General features: G+C 40.8%; 1 protein-coding gene across 5 annotated transcripts in view; it reads right to left on the bottom strand.

The window, feature by feature from the left end:
* The window catches only part of SPRED2 (sprouty related EVH1 domain containing 2), an 82,800-nt gene that overhangs the window by 64,725 nt on the left and 768 nt on the right, over nucleotides 1-17,307 (bottom strand). The gene's annotated exons all lie outside the window — the stretch shown is intronic.

Raw genomic sequence — 17,307 nt, 5'->3', positions numbered from 1 at the left:
TAAAAAATTGGCTTAGAGATGTTGCCCTTTTCAGATTATGAAAATTAGTTGGACCTTGGCTTCATGGCCTGTAACACTACATGAAGCAAGAAACAGTCACTCAAATGCACTGCACATTCTATTTCATTATTTAAAGAAAGTGACTAAGTCAACAATTAAACTAGTATCTATAGAACATTCAACAGTTCTGGGGAAAGTTTACATTTGGACAATAACTTCAGGCATTTCTATACAGTACAAAGCATTGAACTAACTTAATTCTTCTTTCTAAATCTGAAAGTAAAATGCTCTCTACACAAGAAGGATTTATTTATTTTTTTTGGTTATGGCTTGTGTTTTGATTAGTGGCAGCCATGCTGCTCACCTCATAATATTTTAGGTATAATATTTTACCTGAGAAGAAGGTCCAGCATTCTTCTATGTTCAAAATGAGTTTTAATGCCACTTTCAACGCAACCTTAACACCTTGTTCCATTTAACCTTCATTAACGAAATATAAAGGAGGCATCCTCTTTGGACACAAGCTCTCGGCCACCATCATATGGTCAGCCCTTAAACAACTGTCTTCTCCACATGCAAGGGGTGCATCTCTAGGTGCTCTTCAATATCTTTGCAGGTGACTACATGAGCATAGTAAGCGCAGTTTTGAGCATCTGCTTTACAACACTGAGCTGCCACAATCACTGTAAAGAAAAACACAACCCAGACTACTGGCATGGAATAAGGAAGGGACTGGGTAGAGTATGAACAAGGACATATTGAATCTTATTTAAATGGCAGTCTGAGCTTGGGCAAAGCCTGCCAAGTGCTTGGTTTCTGTATAGTAGTTTGAGCCAATTTTTTTTTTTTTAAACTAAGGAACAAACTAATATCCAATATCTTTAAGCGAGAATCCCCTTTAGTGAAGATAGGATTAAACATTTGGCTACTCTACTGTACCACAGTCTGCATGACTTTGGTTAGCAGCAGAAGTTTCTCTTGCACACAGTAAGGTTACAGAAGCTAAGAGTTACTGTTTTACACAGATCAAAGAGAGAGACTTCTTGACCTCCAAGAAAGTCAAAGTAGCACCAGATGAAAAAGTCCCAGTGAAAATTTTGGAGTATGAAGGAATTCCCTACCCGAAGCAAACACCACATAAACATTGGCAAAGGTGACTAAAATGTGAAAGATCACCTTGACTGTTCCAAATAAATCAAACACCCAGTATCTAGCTCTCATATGCTCCATGTGAATTTTTTAAACAGCAAGTTCACTCATTCTTTGGAAATTTGGAATCCTGCAAAAGAGAAGCAAGTTTTGAGCTTGTAAGGGACCTAAGTACCACTGACTTTCAATTAAACTTTTGCAAATGGAACTTGCATACTTTTAAAAATTTTACCCCTTATCAAAATTGTCCTTGGAAATAACTCGCGTATTGATTGTTATAAATCAGTCATTGAAAGTGCCATTCTTAACTTAAGCAGCATACTGCATGCTAGTTCACATTACAAAGAAACAGACAATAAAAGATGTAATGTTGATCACTGTAACAGGGCTTGGGTGGCCGGGCAGCCTAATAGTTAGATCACCTGGCTCTCAGACCCCTACTGGCTGAGTGGCCTCAGCCTTTAAGTCTGGGGTGAGGGGAGGAGGACCCGGGCCCTCCCCCAGGGCCCTGCGTATGTCAACCCCTGAAGAGGGAGGGAGGTGTCTAGGGCAGGGTGTCAGAATCCGCTGCCCTTGGCTACTTCCTACCAGTCTGTTCAGTTTGGGGCGTGGCCCTTCTAGTCCAATCTACCGGATGGCTTGCTTCCCACAGGATTCCCTCTGAGGCCAGATGGTGCCTTGCTGCAGTCCTACACTACTTTGGGCAGGACAGCTGCAAGTTGGTGAGGGCAAGCCTCACAATGTCTCTGTGGTTTGCTCTCTCAGTTTCCCTATGCTGGGGGTTCCTCCGCAGCCTCCCTTGGCTAGGAAACCAGTACTTACTTTCAGGGGGCTGCCCTGACTGGCAGGCACCAGTGCTCTGTCCCTTCAGGCAGGGAGACAACCAGCTTCTGCCTCTTCACCAGGGAACTTCCTTCTTTTATTCCCCCTCCAGGCCTGGCATTGGCTGCAGGTATAGCGGGGTGGGGCTAGCTGGGCCCAAAGGCTTTCTTTAACTCCTGCTGTGCTGGTTGGCAGTTTCTCTGCTTCATGACAATCATTAACACCACAGCAAGTTAGAGGAAAATTATTCTAAGGAGCCTAAGACTATTTTCTGTTGAAATGAATAATGAAAACGTATGGGGTCCTTCAGTCATGTTGAAGAGGACTTCAGAAGCATAAAAAGTTGAGGGGCTTGTCCCCCTTCTCATCTTCAGTCATTGCACTAAGGTGTAGGGTGGAATACTATTCTTCGTATTTTCACGAAACAACCTTTCCAGCAAATTCACTTGCAGTATGAGCAGGCTGCTGCTCTATAACGCCATGGATTTATGTTGGGTTCTGTGTACCCTTGCCTACAGCGGCAGCCTTTCATGAAGAAACATGCTTGCCAAACAGATGCACAGATAAGCAAGACATTTAGCTGATTGTCTTAAATCCTCCGGCAAGGTTTACTTTCATAAGATATGTTTGTGGGATTTCTATTTTAAGGCTTGTGGCTAGACCTGAGTGGAAAAAAAGTAACCTCTTTCACAAAAGGTTTTGCGACTTGAAATTTGGTCTGAGGGCAGTCTGCCCGGCAAACTATCCTGAAGATGCAGACACTGGAAGCCCAGGGTCCCCAGTGGGCTGCTGATGAAGTGGGAGGGTCAGCTGGCAGGTATGAAACCAGGTATAAGTAATCCACCTCCCGGAGAAGCGGTAGCTAGGCAGATGAAAGAATTCTTCCATCAACCTAGCACTATCTACATGGGGGTTAGGTCGGCTTAACTATGTTGCTTAGGGGGGTGGATTTTTCACACCCCTGAGCAATGTAGGTGGGTAGACCTAACTCTTTAGTGCAGACCAGAACTAAGCATTGTAAGTATTATTTAAGGATAATTATTCCCCTTTGAGAAACATACAGAATATTTTTCTATTAGCTACTCTGGACATCCATGAAGTTTCTACTTCAAGTACTTTATTCAGATATCTAGAATCTATTGGTTGCTGGTGTAACACTATTATTTGTCCACACTTTAATATCCACATTAAATATACCTCAAAGGCACCGGTGTAATCAGGAAAATAAAGTCATTTAACAATTATATCTCCAGCATCATTTGAGGGCATATGCACACCAAGGATATTATTTTGTAGCAGTAACATCTAAGAAGGAAGTTACCCCTCATGCTCACTGTTGGTTTATAACAATGTTCTGCTTGCTCAGATCAAATGCCCAAAGTTCTCTCTTTGAACTAAGTTAAACAGCCACCTCTGAACTATGCTGCATGGACTCCAAGGCACATATATTGTATTCTTCCCATCAAATGAAGATAGTGTACATAAAAAATATAGCAATGAAATATTTATTGCATGTGTTCTTTTCTGACCTCACAGCATGTTGGGATAAGCTGTTTCTCTAATAACTTGATAAAGGTAGCCTGTACTTCCTTAGTGATACGAGTGCTTGTGCACACATCCCCAACATGCCAAGCCCACAAGAATTATTTTTCACTAAGCTATTATTAAATATCTGGATACTATTCAGACTAGGACACAAGACAGTATGAAATTGTACTACCCTTTTAAAGTGCTGAAATTTGGTATATTTGGCTAGCTTTATTCTTGAGTGTGAGAATAATCACAAACTGTTCCAGAGTTACTGAAAGTATTATTAGTTTAGCATCTCATATATATGTGTGCGCATGCACAAGGGAGGAGCACATGAGATAAAAGCCATAGCCAAGCTATCATAAATACAAAATATTCTATGGAACTTAAGTTATCAATAAACAACATATCTCTAAATTCACTACAGTTATTAACTTGGGGAATATTCTTGGCTACTATTATTTTGAAAAATGAATGAGAAACTGGTTAAATGAATAATCTTTTGCATTAACTTTTTAAAAGTAAATGATTTCAATGTATTTGACAGGTCCGCTTGTTTATGAACATTTCAGTTTGATATATAAAAGGTGTACATATTTTCCAGTATGTACTTTTATCAGACAATTTTGGAGGGGTGGGGGGATACATTGGAATTTTGTTTTTAGCCATTTACCAAAGGTGATCTGCAACAAAATTTAAGTCTGGTCATTGCAAATAAGGTTGAGGCATACAGGGTTGGAATTTTCAGAGGCACCTCACGGAGTTAGGCCCTTGGCTAACTTAACTCCCTAGACACCTTTGAAAATCCCAGGCATATTGATTTCTTTTACAGGTGCTCCAAAGTTATGTTCCACTAGCTGCAGCTCCAAGTGATGCCACAACTATCAAGAGCCCCCACTGGAACCTGGCCCATTAATGGAGACTATTCCCCCCTCCCCTCATTAGTTGTATACATTATTGAACACCAAAAAGCTATTTTAAAAGGTTAAGGTTATTAGTAACCAACCACTCAAAAGTCTGGAAATGTCAGAATTAAAGTTGCCCAAGCAACTTTAATTTGGTCCCCTGGCGCGCACATACACTATAGGCATGTCTACACTGCAATAAAAAACATGTGGCACCAACTCTCAGAGCCCGGGTCAGCTGACTTAGACTTGTAGGGCCAAAAATAGCAGCGTAGACATTTTGGCTTGGGCTGGAGCCCAGGCTCTGACACACTGCAAGAGGGGTACAAAAGACTGATTCTTGTGTGAAAATGATTGTAAAACAGACACAAGGATAGAGTCTCACCCTTCTATTTTTTGCTTTTGTCGATTTGTGTCTCACTTAATTATCTTTATATTTTTAAATCCTCTTTTTGAAAAAGCAATCCATCTAGAAGAACGAGAGTGATGATCTCCAGAAACCTTATGACTTATTACATTTAAACTGATGCAAATTATATAAATACATGAAGAACTTTAGAAACATGAACTAACTTGACTAATGGCTCAGAAGTAGCTGTTGAGGTCTACTGTGTAATTTGTTTTTAGGAAGTATTTTTAAAAGGCACCTCACCTATGTGATAAGATCTTTAGAGCTATTATAGTTTATGTAAGTACATGGAAGAATGTTAAAAAGAAACCAGTCTTGCAAAACCCTCACTAGTGGACTTAGTGCTTACAATGAGAATATTTCTATGACCTCCTGCAGCATTTGGTCCTCAGTGTGTATATTAGACTCCACTTAAAAAGATGCTACATACGTACAATATTGCAGGTCTCAGTAATACAGAGTCTTATCCTGCAGATAACTAAGTAGTTCTGCTGAGATATGGAACTACTTGTTTAAGTAAAGTCACTCATATGCATTAAGTGTTAGTAGGAGCTATCTTTTTTTATTTACATACATGTCTTCAAGGAAAAGAAGAATCATGATTTACAAAATTTCCTTACAACCACCACCACTTTCCATTATTAAAATGGTAAGCATTTTTAAAGTGTCTGTTACTTGTGTCTTGATGCTATTAGCTTACTTTCTGCATTTCAGTCAGTTGGGACAATAAAAATAGATTTGTCTTCATCACTTTTGTGAAGTCAGTTTCTAATCAATTTTACTTTCTGGTTCTCATGCACAATGCCACAATCTCTGGTTTGAAAACATGATGGGGAAAAGTTTATTTCTTTAAAATAACTGTTTCTATAGGATTTATGTTCCTGGAAGCTTTACTAATCACCACTTTATAAAAGCTTACTTTTTACAAAACCTAAGGTTTGAACTAATTTGACTGACAGTATCTCTTATTTCTGAGTTTATTTGATTTTATTTGGACTAATTATTTGACAACTTTCATTTTAAAACCAAGTTGATTTAAGTCATATGAATACAAAAGAGTATCAAAAGTACTCCTTACAAAAAGGACACATGCCAACATAATTTATTACCTTTACTCCCGCCTCCCTCCGACCACCGATAAAATAAATAAATAGTCTCATTTTAATAGCATGTAAAAAAGGGGAGGACAGGCAGGAGAATACAACCAGCCTGCTACCTGTTGTGCCAAGTTTTAGTGAATTATGATGGCAGAGTTATGAATCCTGAAATATAAAAGTTTCCACTACAAATTTTTAAGTATAAAAGCACCAGAATGCATCACTAAAATATCAAGCGTCAAACACTATGGTCTGAATCAAACTACTACCACTGACTCACTGGGTGGTCTTGGGAGACTCACTTAGCCTCTCTATCTTAGCTTCCTACCTAACAGACAGAGCTGGTATTACAAGAGCAAGCCTGCTGTGGCAATTAAGTTAATCTTAGAAAGACGGTACCAAACTTTGAACATTTAAAGTTGTATACATTTAACAGAGTCCTTAAAATTAAATAAATGATTTCGTAAACTTCTAGGGCTCAAAGGACTAGATGGTCTATTTACCCTCATACAAGCATTTAAAAGTCAGTCTATTTGTAAATAGCTTGCAACAGCCCATGTAGAAGCCATGCAGGAATGTTTGAATTTATGCTCTCATTAACCCTATGGATGCCTCCTGGCATCCTTCCACTGCAGTACTTGGCTAACAACATGGGAAAAAAGTACAGCTGGTGCTTTAAAAAGCAGTTTTAAAGATCATGATAGTTATCAGCTTTGGTTCCAGTGTTGTGGGCTGTCAATTCCCACTCTAAAGTCACTAGGAAGAAGTCCTGTTGCCAAAGGAGAGGAGGATGTGCAAGAGGAAATACACTGAGGCCTGCCCCAGCTGCAACCTAATATCGGAGCATTAGCTAATGGAGTCACAACCTTAACTCACTTTTGTCTCAACTTGAGGCAAAACACACTCCTCTTTATATGTTGTAACTTGAAGTATTAGTAACCTTATAGCAGCTTTGGGGCATACCTTTCTGCTCACAAACCACATAAACAGGTAGATTACTTTCCACGTGTTAAAATGCAGGAGCACCAAATTGTTAAGACATGTTAATGGAAAAAAATATACTGAAAACATGGGTGAATTAGCTTCCTGGCTTTCACAGAACATAGCACATAATATAGTCAGCTATGGAAGCAGTGTGATAGGGCGTTAAAACACCGCTCATAGAGAACATTTGGTGTCACCCAGTAGGGACCACTCTATAGATGTTGTTTGGCAGCACTTCAGCTGCAAGAAACAATTCATTACTGATTTTGCACAATGCAGATCACTCTGCCTGTTTCTGAGTGGTGTTTAAAAAGAAAAAAAATAAATGCATACAAGAGGAATCCCTAGCAGAAGGGTGAACGGGTGGCCTTTTTGAGTTTGCGTGATCTTTTTAGAACTGCTTTTTCCACTGCATAAGGACAAAAGAAAAAGATACCCTATGAGTCAGTGAACTACAGTCTCGTCTGGAGACTCTAGTTTAAAATAACCTTTAGGTCACAAGTGAAGTGATGTTAATGGTATCAATCTAATCCTCAATGTGCATTAATCCATATAATAAAGCCACAGTTTAGTACTATTACAAATGCTGAAGGCAAGGGAGAAACCAGACTGGTGTTGTAGGCCACAGACAGAGGGCACTTGGTCACCTGTTTGGGGAAGAACGAAGAGATTTCCTCTAGCGTTTGAGACTCTTCAGTGCCATCATCAGACTTTCATGAATACAATTTAATGAAATGTTAATAAAAATGAAAACAATATTTCCTCCACGATAGTAATTACTACACATACCTGTTTAAATAAGTACATTGGCAGTTAAATTATTCAATATTATAAAATTACTGAACAGGAAACTAATCTTGCTCAGCTACTAATAGTTTATTAAAGCGATGCTATGCTTTTCAATATATGACAAAAAACAGAGTCCGAGGTATATTCTAATAGAACTTAGACTAATTTGAAACTAAGCATATTTTTTTATTCTGAACAATACTATTTTTAAAATCTAAATATTTCCAAGTCTTCACATGCATTCAAGTGCAAAGCAGAATTCTCTTACAAATTTAGGCCCTGATCCAGCAATAGGGCTCCACACAAATGCAGGGGTCTGTCTGTACAAAGCAGCTTGCAGGATGGGGACCTTCACTTTCACATAGTACTTACTGATGTTTAAAAGCTACCATCAGCTTTTGCACAAGACTCTGACTTCAGTGGGAGTCCCTCATAAAGAAAAGGGATGCAGAACATAAATTATCCAAGTGATACCTGGCACACATGTTAGGGCTTTCTACATAGGGAAATCCTCCAGCGTAGCTATAGTGGAAGAATTATTCTGGAATAAAGTCACTTTCATTTCAGAATACAGTGTCCACACAGGGAATTAAACCAGTATAGATAGAGCAGAACTCTTATAAGTCTTGCAGTATAGCCATGCTGGTCAATTTCCCCATGTAAATAAGCCCTTACTTTGTTTCTTTTTAAATGGGGTTGGAGATGAGAATTAGTAAGACCAAACAAATGCAAAGGCAAAAGGAAGAGGAAGAAGAAGGGAGAGGAAAGGAGGAAGAGTGTATGGAAGGCAGGGATAATGAGGCAGAAAGCAGAGGTATCAAGGAAGAAAAGCAGGAGTCGTCTGAGGCAAAACAATGCGGGGGGTGGGGGGAGAAAAGTGTCCCAAAATCAAGTTGTAAGAAGCTGACATCACAGACTAAGAGTTTGGAAGATGCCCCGGTACCCTTAGCTCCTACTAGGGGTGAGGAGGGCCTTCACTTCTAGCGGCTGGTTCTGCTGCTGGGAGCTGCTCCTCTTCTTTTCCCTAGGACTTATGACTGGGGAAAGGTTCCAATACCCCCTCTTCAGTTCCTGTTGTTCATAGTGTATATTTGTTGGTGATTCCATTTCAGTCTATTTGGCAAAGGAAATAAAAGAGCAAGGATTCTCTTTATACTCCTATTTGCTAGATTTCAATCCTAAATATTTAATAGCAGTCCAGCGATGAAAGACTTGCAGAGAAAACCAAGAGAATTAGCCATCCATTCACCTCAACTAAATGGATAATTGGCCTAAGTATTGCGTTTCTGGCTCTCTTTGCACAAGATGCAACGTCAGGCTAGAAATTCACTCATCATTTCATAGATTCTACTAAATGAAACATATATCCTCACATCAGAGTTTATATACCATCATTTCTTGCTGTCTACAATACCATGGCAGTTTAAATACACAGACTCACTAGTCTGTTCAGCAAACAGGTTACGTATGAAAGACTCCACCTGCACCTGTAGTTTCTGATTATGTAGCTCTGTGTGTGCCCATAACGTAAACTTGTATTCATGTAAATTTCAGTTTCTCATACGAAGGCATTATTCTGCCTTTTAACACACATGCCCAATCCACTGAAGTCAGCAGGAGCTGCACATATCTTCTTGAGTGGAATTTGATCCCAAGATACAAGGATATATAGGGTGCAGGTCTTCTTAATTCCTTGACTTCAGTGGAAGTTGAGTGCACCCAGAATATGACAGGCTTGACTCCCTGTTTTATACCATTTGCTTTGGATTTGTTCTAAATGGCAACAGTCCCTCAGAAGATACCATAGAATATCTAAAATGTATTCAACTGCCTGACGACTCCTCTCCCAGGTTTTACCCAACTGGAGGATAATTTCCTTTCTTCCAGCACAGTGCAAGATGATGAGTAGAGTTCATTTAATAAACCTGACAGCGTGTGTTGGGAAGCAGAGGAATTGGATGGCTCAAGGTATTTATAGTGGCATTCAATTGCCTTTTGTCTCAATGCCACTGGTTCTAATGTGGCTCAGTCTGAATGACTACAAGTGAGTGCTATCCAATGGTGGTTTGTTGGCCTAACAAACAAATTTATAATTTAAATCCAGCTCTCAGAGAGCTACATTAAAAACATTCCACTACATTGGATACTCTTGTTTGCAACGTCAAGATTTAATAAACCCACAGAGGAAATAAACCTTTCAGCCCTAAGTGGCTGTTTTGCCAGGTCAGGAATGAGGCACATTGCAGGGCAGTCCATTGCCACTGCCTGAGCTGCATCTGTTTTATAAGTAGCAAACAACCTCTAGGTCCAGGGCTGTCAATCTGAGAACCACACCTGCCCAGAAAAAACAAAAAAGAGTTTTAAAGGATATATGGACTATGGACTTTTTTGTCTAACTGAAGTCAAATTATTTGGTTCTCCCTTATCACTTCAGCTTCCCAATACCTGAACTTGCTGTTCTGTAAGATGAGCTCGTCTGTAATTCAGAGTAAAGTGCTACCTCTGTTGAGAAATATGGTGCACCTCTACCAGTTCTGTTCCTCCCCTGTTGTCTTGACTTCTCTTCCTCTTGCCTTTCTCACTTGACCATGTGCCACATATTGTCCCCATAAACCATTCAGGATGTAGTATAAATACATAAACAAACAAACCTAGGAGTCCCTTTAAAGCCCTGGCCTGGGATAAGGAAGTAAAAGGTGCTAGATTCAATTAGCACACCTCATTAAGAACTTCCCTTGAAAATAGTTAGTTCTCAGTGTAATTGAATATATTAGCTAGTTACTTGTAGTATTTTTTGAAGTAATGTATAAACCTCAGAAATAATCATATTAGATTTTTAGGCCAAAAAGTGAATGGTTACATTTTGGCAAGCCTGCATTTCCTGTCCCAAGCGCAAGAAATGATGTCACGACACACAGTGTGGCCAGTGTCTTCCTGCACAGCTTGTACTCATGACCAAAAAAAAAAAAAAAAGGCAATCAGTTGTTTATTACATCTAGGAGAAAGCAGTCAGTAACGTGCAATAGACAAAGTTACTATGAAAATGAGACAAGTCTAATTCTAAAGGGCAACCTTAAAGCTTCAATATGTTCAGTATTCACAGTAAGCTCAGTGATAATTTATTGCTCTTATTTTCAGTGGTGGGTGGGTTTTGGGATCAGTGTATCTAAGGGCTTGGCTACACTTGCGAGTTACAGTGCAATAAAGGAACCCCGGGCGCACTAGCTCACTACCCGGGCACACTGGCAAGTCACACAGAGCGCTCAGACTCTGCGGCTACAGCGCTGCTGGGACTCCACCTCGGCGAGTGGAATAACGTTTGCTGCGCCCCCGCTGGAGCACCACAGCGCCAGTGTGGACGAGGTGTTGCTTTAGTGTGCTCTGATCAGCCTCTGGAAACGTCCCATAATCCCCTTAAGTCAAGTGGCCACTCTTGTCATTGTTTTTGATTCGCTCCAGGAATGCAGATATTCCCTTTGAAAGCTCCATTTCTGACAGCTGGCTGTTTTTCTGCTCCGAGACAAAGCAAACCATTAGTGTGGAATGCTGTGTGTGTGAGAGAGAGAGGCCGGGGGGTGGGGGGAAGAGGGAGGTCTGCTGCTGTCTGAGCTTACAAGACAGCATGCTGACATGCTCTCAGCCCCCCCAAAACCCACTCTCTCTTTCCCCACATACACACAACACACTCCCTGTCACACTCCACCCCCGCCCCATTTGAAAAGCACATTGCAGGCACTTGCATGCTAGGATAGCTGCCCACAATGCACCGCTCCCAATGTCACTGCAAGTGCCGCAAATGTGGCCACACCAGTGCGCTTGAAGTTGTCAGTGTGGACAGACAGCAGTGCTTTCCCTACTGCGCTCTCTGAAGGCTGGTTTAACTCAAAGCACTCTACATTTGCAAGTGTAGCCATGCCCTGACAATAAAACCAGCTGCAAAACATGCCAATGCAAAGTTAATATTCCACTTTAAACTGTTATTTGAAACATTTCAAGAGGATTGCTAGTCATATTTGCAAAGTTTGGGATGTGTCTCTACTGTTTCTAGGATCAAGTTTCTGCAAGGTCAACACACCATGGCATAATTGCTACAGACTTCCATAAAGCAACTTTGACACGTCTAATCAGAGTCACAAACTATTTACTCCCCAGCCAACTTAATGCCATGAATAAGCTACAGGTGCCTGGTGGAGGAGCTAAGGCCAGTTTATTTCTGAAGGAAAACATCCACACAAGGTGTCAAGGTTCCTTCCCCACTCTGAACTCTAGAGTACAGATGTGGGAACCCACATTTAAGACCCCCTAAGCTTATTCTTACCAGCTTAGATTAAAAACTTCCCCAAGGTACAAACTTTGCCTTGTCCTTGAACAGCATGCTGCCACCACCAAGCGCATTAAACAAAGAACAGGGAAAGGACCACTTGGGAGATATCTTCCCCCCAAAAAATATCCCCCCAAGCCCTACTCACCCCCTTTCCTGGGGAGGCTTGAGAATAATATCCTAACTAATTGGTTACAAAATCATCAAAGACCCAACCCCTGGATCTTGGAACAATGGAAAAAATCAGTCAGGTTCTTAAAAGAAGGATTTTATTAAAAAAAAGAAAAGTAAAAATCATCTCTGTAAAATCCGGATGGAAAATACTTTTCAGGATATTCAGATTCAAAACACAGAGGATCGCCCTCTGGGCAAAACCTTAAAGTTATAGAAAACAGGAATAAACCTCCCTCTTAACACAGGGAAAATGCACATAAAACAAAAGAAACTAATCCGCCTCGCTTGGCTTACCTACACTGGTTGCAATATTGGAGACTTGGATTAGGATGGGTTGGAGAAGATGGATTTCTGTCTGGCCTCTCTCAGTCCCGAGAGAGAACCACGACGTAAACAAAGAGCACAAACAAAAGCCTTCCCCCCAAGATTTGAAAGTATCTTGTCCCCTTATTGGTCCTTCTGGTCAGGTGCCAGCCAGGTTAGCTGAGCTTCTTAACCCTTTACAGGTAACAGGATGTTGCCTCTGGCCAGGAGGGATTTTATAGCACTGTATACAGAAAGGTGTTTACCCTTCTCTTTATATTTATGACACAAGGGTTTAATGTGCTATAGCTTCACATTTTAAGTTAATTTGTCTTAACTTTCCTGAGTGTCCCCATATAGACAAGCCCTGAGACTAACTTAATTATCTTGACGCAGTACAACAAACAACACTACACACAAACACAATCTCACTTTCTGATCTTTTCCATTTAATTACTTCCTGTGACTTCTTCTGGCAATGGGGGTATGCATTATGCTCAATGAAAGTAGCATTAAATATAACAATCTTTTTGTACATGCAAATTCTGATGGAATCTTATATTCTTCCCAGTGAAACCCGTAAATACAACACCAGCCACATGCATTTAGGATTTGAGTTACATATTACCTGCCCATTTCTTGAAAATAAATTAACATCTGTACTGAACACAGAATCAACTAACCTACAGTCTTCAATTGTATAGACAATTATAGTGGAATGGCCCAGAGGAACATGGAATTTAACATTTATTTTTTTAGGTCTCCTAGCTTCAACTCACTCAACACTACATCTTAATTAGGTTTACGTTTTATTAAATATTCACAAGCCCATTAACACCAACATGGATTAGAAGTACTGTGGTGATATGCAGATGCGGAAAGGAATAAAGCTCTAGAAGCAGAAAGAGGCATTCTGTGCAATGACAAATGCACCTTCAAATATTGATCTTAATGTTTCAAACACTCAGTTTGAATTTACAAATGGTTACAGAGTTGTTCCAAAGTTTGCTCAGTTCAATACACTAAAACAAAACAAAAAATTACCTTGAAGAAAGTTGTTTTAGAATTCATCTCAACAGTGGCCATTTTTGTAATCTAGTTACATTTGCTCATAGTGTACTCAGTGAAACTAGAATAACTAAGCAAATCAGAGCCAGATATCAAGGGCAAATAGAAGAGCTTATTACCACTGTTCGGAGAGCTTAAGGAAATTGATCAGATTATTGGTCCTTACTTCTTTTTCCTGAAGTGAAAAAACGTACAAGTCACTACTTCAGCAACGCTATCCCTCAGTTTAGGATAGGAGGTGAAGAATTACTTATAAAGGAAATTACAGAGAATATTGAGGCAAGTCATTATGTAAACTGCCTGAGTTGTGCTGCAGCAAGCCATGTTTCACCAGAACAAACAAGAATACTTTTGCAAATACTTGCTCAGGATGTTTAATGACCACAAATGGTCAGGACCTTTGTTTTACATTTGACCTGAAAGACAGCACCTCCAACAGTAATGATGACAATTAGCACTATACCAGGAAACTGGTTCAATAGTAACTCAGATTAAAGAGTGCTGCCCACTGAATCACCAGGACCACTTCCACTCGCCCATGAGATTTTCTTGTACATCACACATTTAAGTAATGGCCAGGGACAGCTTTGCTTGATTAAACTGTGAAGATCCCAGGGCAAGCTAGTGTGGCATTGCTTCCCACCCCCTGGCAAAAAAAAAACCCTGTCAAAATAAAATAGTCATGAGTTAGTTTTCCTTTTTAAAAGCGTGACCGAAATGCAAGTCTAAGCAGTGGAACAGTTAAAGGGAAAAATGATTCTAAAACAAATCAAAATGAACCACTGAAAAACAAAGCATCAAATTTCTGAACAGAATTCTCTCGATTTTCTAATATGCTGTTTTAAATCAACATCCATCTTGGCACCAACCCCCAAATGCACTTAGAATACTCTGTCTTCTAATACCATAAAAAGTACAATATTGTTTAATTAGATAAAAGAGCATAAATAAATACATAACCACTAACCACCTTAATCCATCGTAAACCAGAAAGTTAATTTCTCCACTACAGACTAACTGTGCTGAGACGTGGCCTAGTAGGCTGGAAAGTGTGGCAATCATTTTTTGTAATACTACTAAAAAACCCACCCTAGAGTTTGTTTGTTTTAAACCTAACTTAATTAGTAAAAAAAATCCAAATAAGAGTCCAGTTTATCGTATGGAAGAATTGCCATAGTCTGCTAGACTTCAAAATAATGTATTATTAATCTAGTCAATCACAATTTCAGAAGCTATGCATATAGTTTACAGCTTCTCCATTGAGAAATGTGAAAAATATAATCCCTCTTAACACCTGGGTTGAAGTTAAAAGCCATTTCCTTCACCACTCTTTCTGCAACAACCTGATTTAGTGTTGGTTCGGTTTTTAGTTATAGTGATAACATTTGATACTCCACTGAACTACCATGTTTATGGTAAATAGGAATAAAGCTGTACATTTTTTACAATAAAAAGAAAAGGAGTACTTGTGGCATCTTAGAGACTAAAATTTATTTGAGCATAAGCTTTCATGAGCTACAGCTCACTTCATCGGATGCTGTAGCTCACGAAAGCTTATGCTCAAATAAATTTGTTAGTCTCTAAGGTGCCACAAGTACTCCTTTTCTTTTTGCGAATACAGACTAACACGGCTGCTACTCTGAACCCTGCCATTTTTTACAATGTTTTAAAGTATCTGTTGAGCAGTTGCGTATTTTAAGTATGGGTCTAATGCCAAATACTGGAGCATATATCCATTTTATATGCTGAGACTCATTTTTCTGTCTGACAAACCCAGAAAAAGATAGCCAGGAACAATGTTTTGGTGAGTACATCTATTAAATAGGTTTCTTTAATATTGTGGTAACATCTTTGTTAATTTATTTTTGAGACCAGTCCTCTCAATAATTATGAAATAAATGCGAACATGGCATTCCCAGCATTTACCCACAAAACAAACTTGTAGAAGTATTAATCTTTTTATTTGCAAATACTGTTAACATTGACAGGTTTAACTGGAGAACAAAGAAAAAGCATTACAATATTGGAGGAGTTCAGCTCTTTCTACTCTGTTGCTATTGAAATAGAAATGTCATGCTAACAGTCTGAGTTGTATATTAAATTAAGTATCTTGTTCATTTTATTGATGACTACTATCATATTGCACTGCAGGAAGGTTACATACCTAAGACTTGATCCTGCAAACACTAAAGAACATGCGCTTTACGTACATTTAAACATGTGCTTTATGTGAATTTAAACATGCATGTAAGTGACTGCAGAATCCGGTTTCAGAGTAGCAGCCGTGTTAGTCTGTATTCGCAAAAAGAAAAGGAGTACTTGTGGCACCTTAGAGACTAACAAATTTATTAGAGCATAAGCTTTCGTGAGCTATGAAGTAAGCTGTAGCTCACGAAAGCTTATGCTCTAATAAATTTGTTAGTCTCTAAGGTGCCACAAGTACTCCTTTTCTTTTTGCAGAATCCGAGCCATTATTATAATTGCCACAATGGAACAGTTGAATAAATTATACCACAATTCCTTTTTTCTTCAACCTTGTCAAATCAAGATTTCCGGACAAAATGTGAGGGCATGGGTCTGAAAAACTCATTACTAAATATGCCTACAAAGATTGTAAGCTGCAGAAAGCAGAGGGTAGTGCACTTTTAATAGGCATTTCCCCACACCAATTACTTTCAAGCAGGGTCCAATGTTATTTTATGGATTGACATTTAACCTTTTATTTATGTCTACCACCATTCCTTGCATACGATGGGCAAGGTTCACTATTTGCAACAGGTATATATACCCAGTGGGATGCCCTGGTCAAGTGTTTCTGCATCAATCGTGCATCATTCCTGCATCAATCGTCACGCAAACGAACAGGCAGGAACTGCTCTTCCGAACGCGCTGACGACCACCCAAATTAGGGGCAACAGTCACAATATGCTCCCCACGTCTGCGAGATTACACCTTCGACATCGACCGCACCTCGCCTGTGCTGCAAAACTGAGTCACTTCCCCTTCAGCGGAGCGCATGAAGGAGGGGAAGGAGGTTTGGGGCCCACGAGTGTGGTTTTTTCTGTAGGGGGAGAGTTTCCCAGCCAGGCAAAGCCTCCCCCCGCCGGGCCCTGCGGGCCGTCGGCGCGCACCCGGCAGCCGGAGCGAGTGAATGGGACAGGCTGAAGGTTACCGGATTTATGAATGCCAGGATCATGTGACAATAACGGGAACCGTCTTATTCACCAGCAGCCAGCGCCGCCGCGCCACGGGCTGAGCCGGCCCACGGGGCAGGGAGAGGCGAGCTCTGCCCCTGCCCGGCGGGGGAGGCAAGAGCCGAGCCCCAGCCGCCTTCACGCCAGGGCAGGCTCCGCGCGGATGTGTCAGCGCCCGCCGGCAGGCCAGGCACGCTCCGCCGGGCGCCCCGGGGCGCCCCGTCCGCACGGGACCGCCACCCCAGGCCCAAGCCGCGGCTGGGTCTCCGCGGCAGCCCCGCGGGGCCGCTCCGCCAGCGGCCAGCCCCGCACGCCGCGCCGGGCCCTCGCCTGTCTGGACGGGGCTTTTTTTTTTTTTTTTTTTTTTTTTTTTTATGAATGAAAATGTGGTATGCAAATGAGGGCGATTCAAGAAAAAAGAAATGGCGGATGTGAGGGCTGCAGCGCGCACACCCCGGGGGAGGGGAGGGGGCTGCCCAGGCTGGAGGCACTGGCCGGGGGCTTCCAAGAGCCAGACGGGGGGGGGGGGGGGGCAGGGTTTGTAGGACCGTTCATATGGCCC

This window comes from Dermochelys coriacea, chromosome 3 (genome assembly GCF_009764565.3).
Source record: "Dermochelys coriacea isolate rDerCor1 chromosome 3, rDerCor1.pri.v4, whole genome shotgun sequence".
Lineage (NCBI taxonomy): Eukaryota > Metazoa > Chordata > Testudines > Dermochelyidae > Dermochelys > Dermochelys coriacea.
Note: the sequence above shows the minus strand (reverse complement) of the source record. Positions and strands in the feature narration are given on the sequence as shown.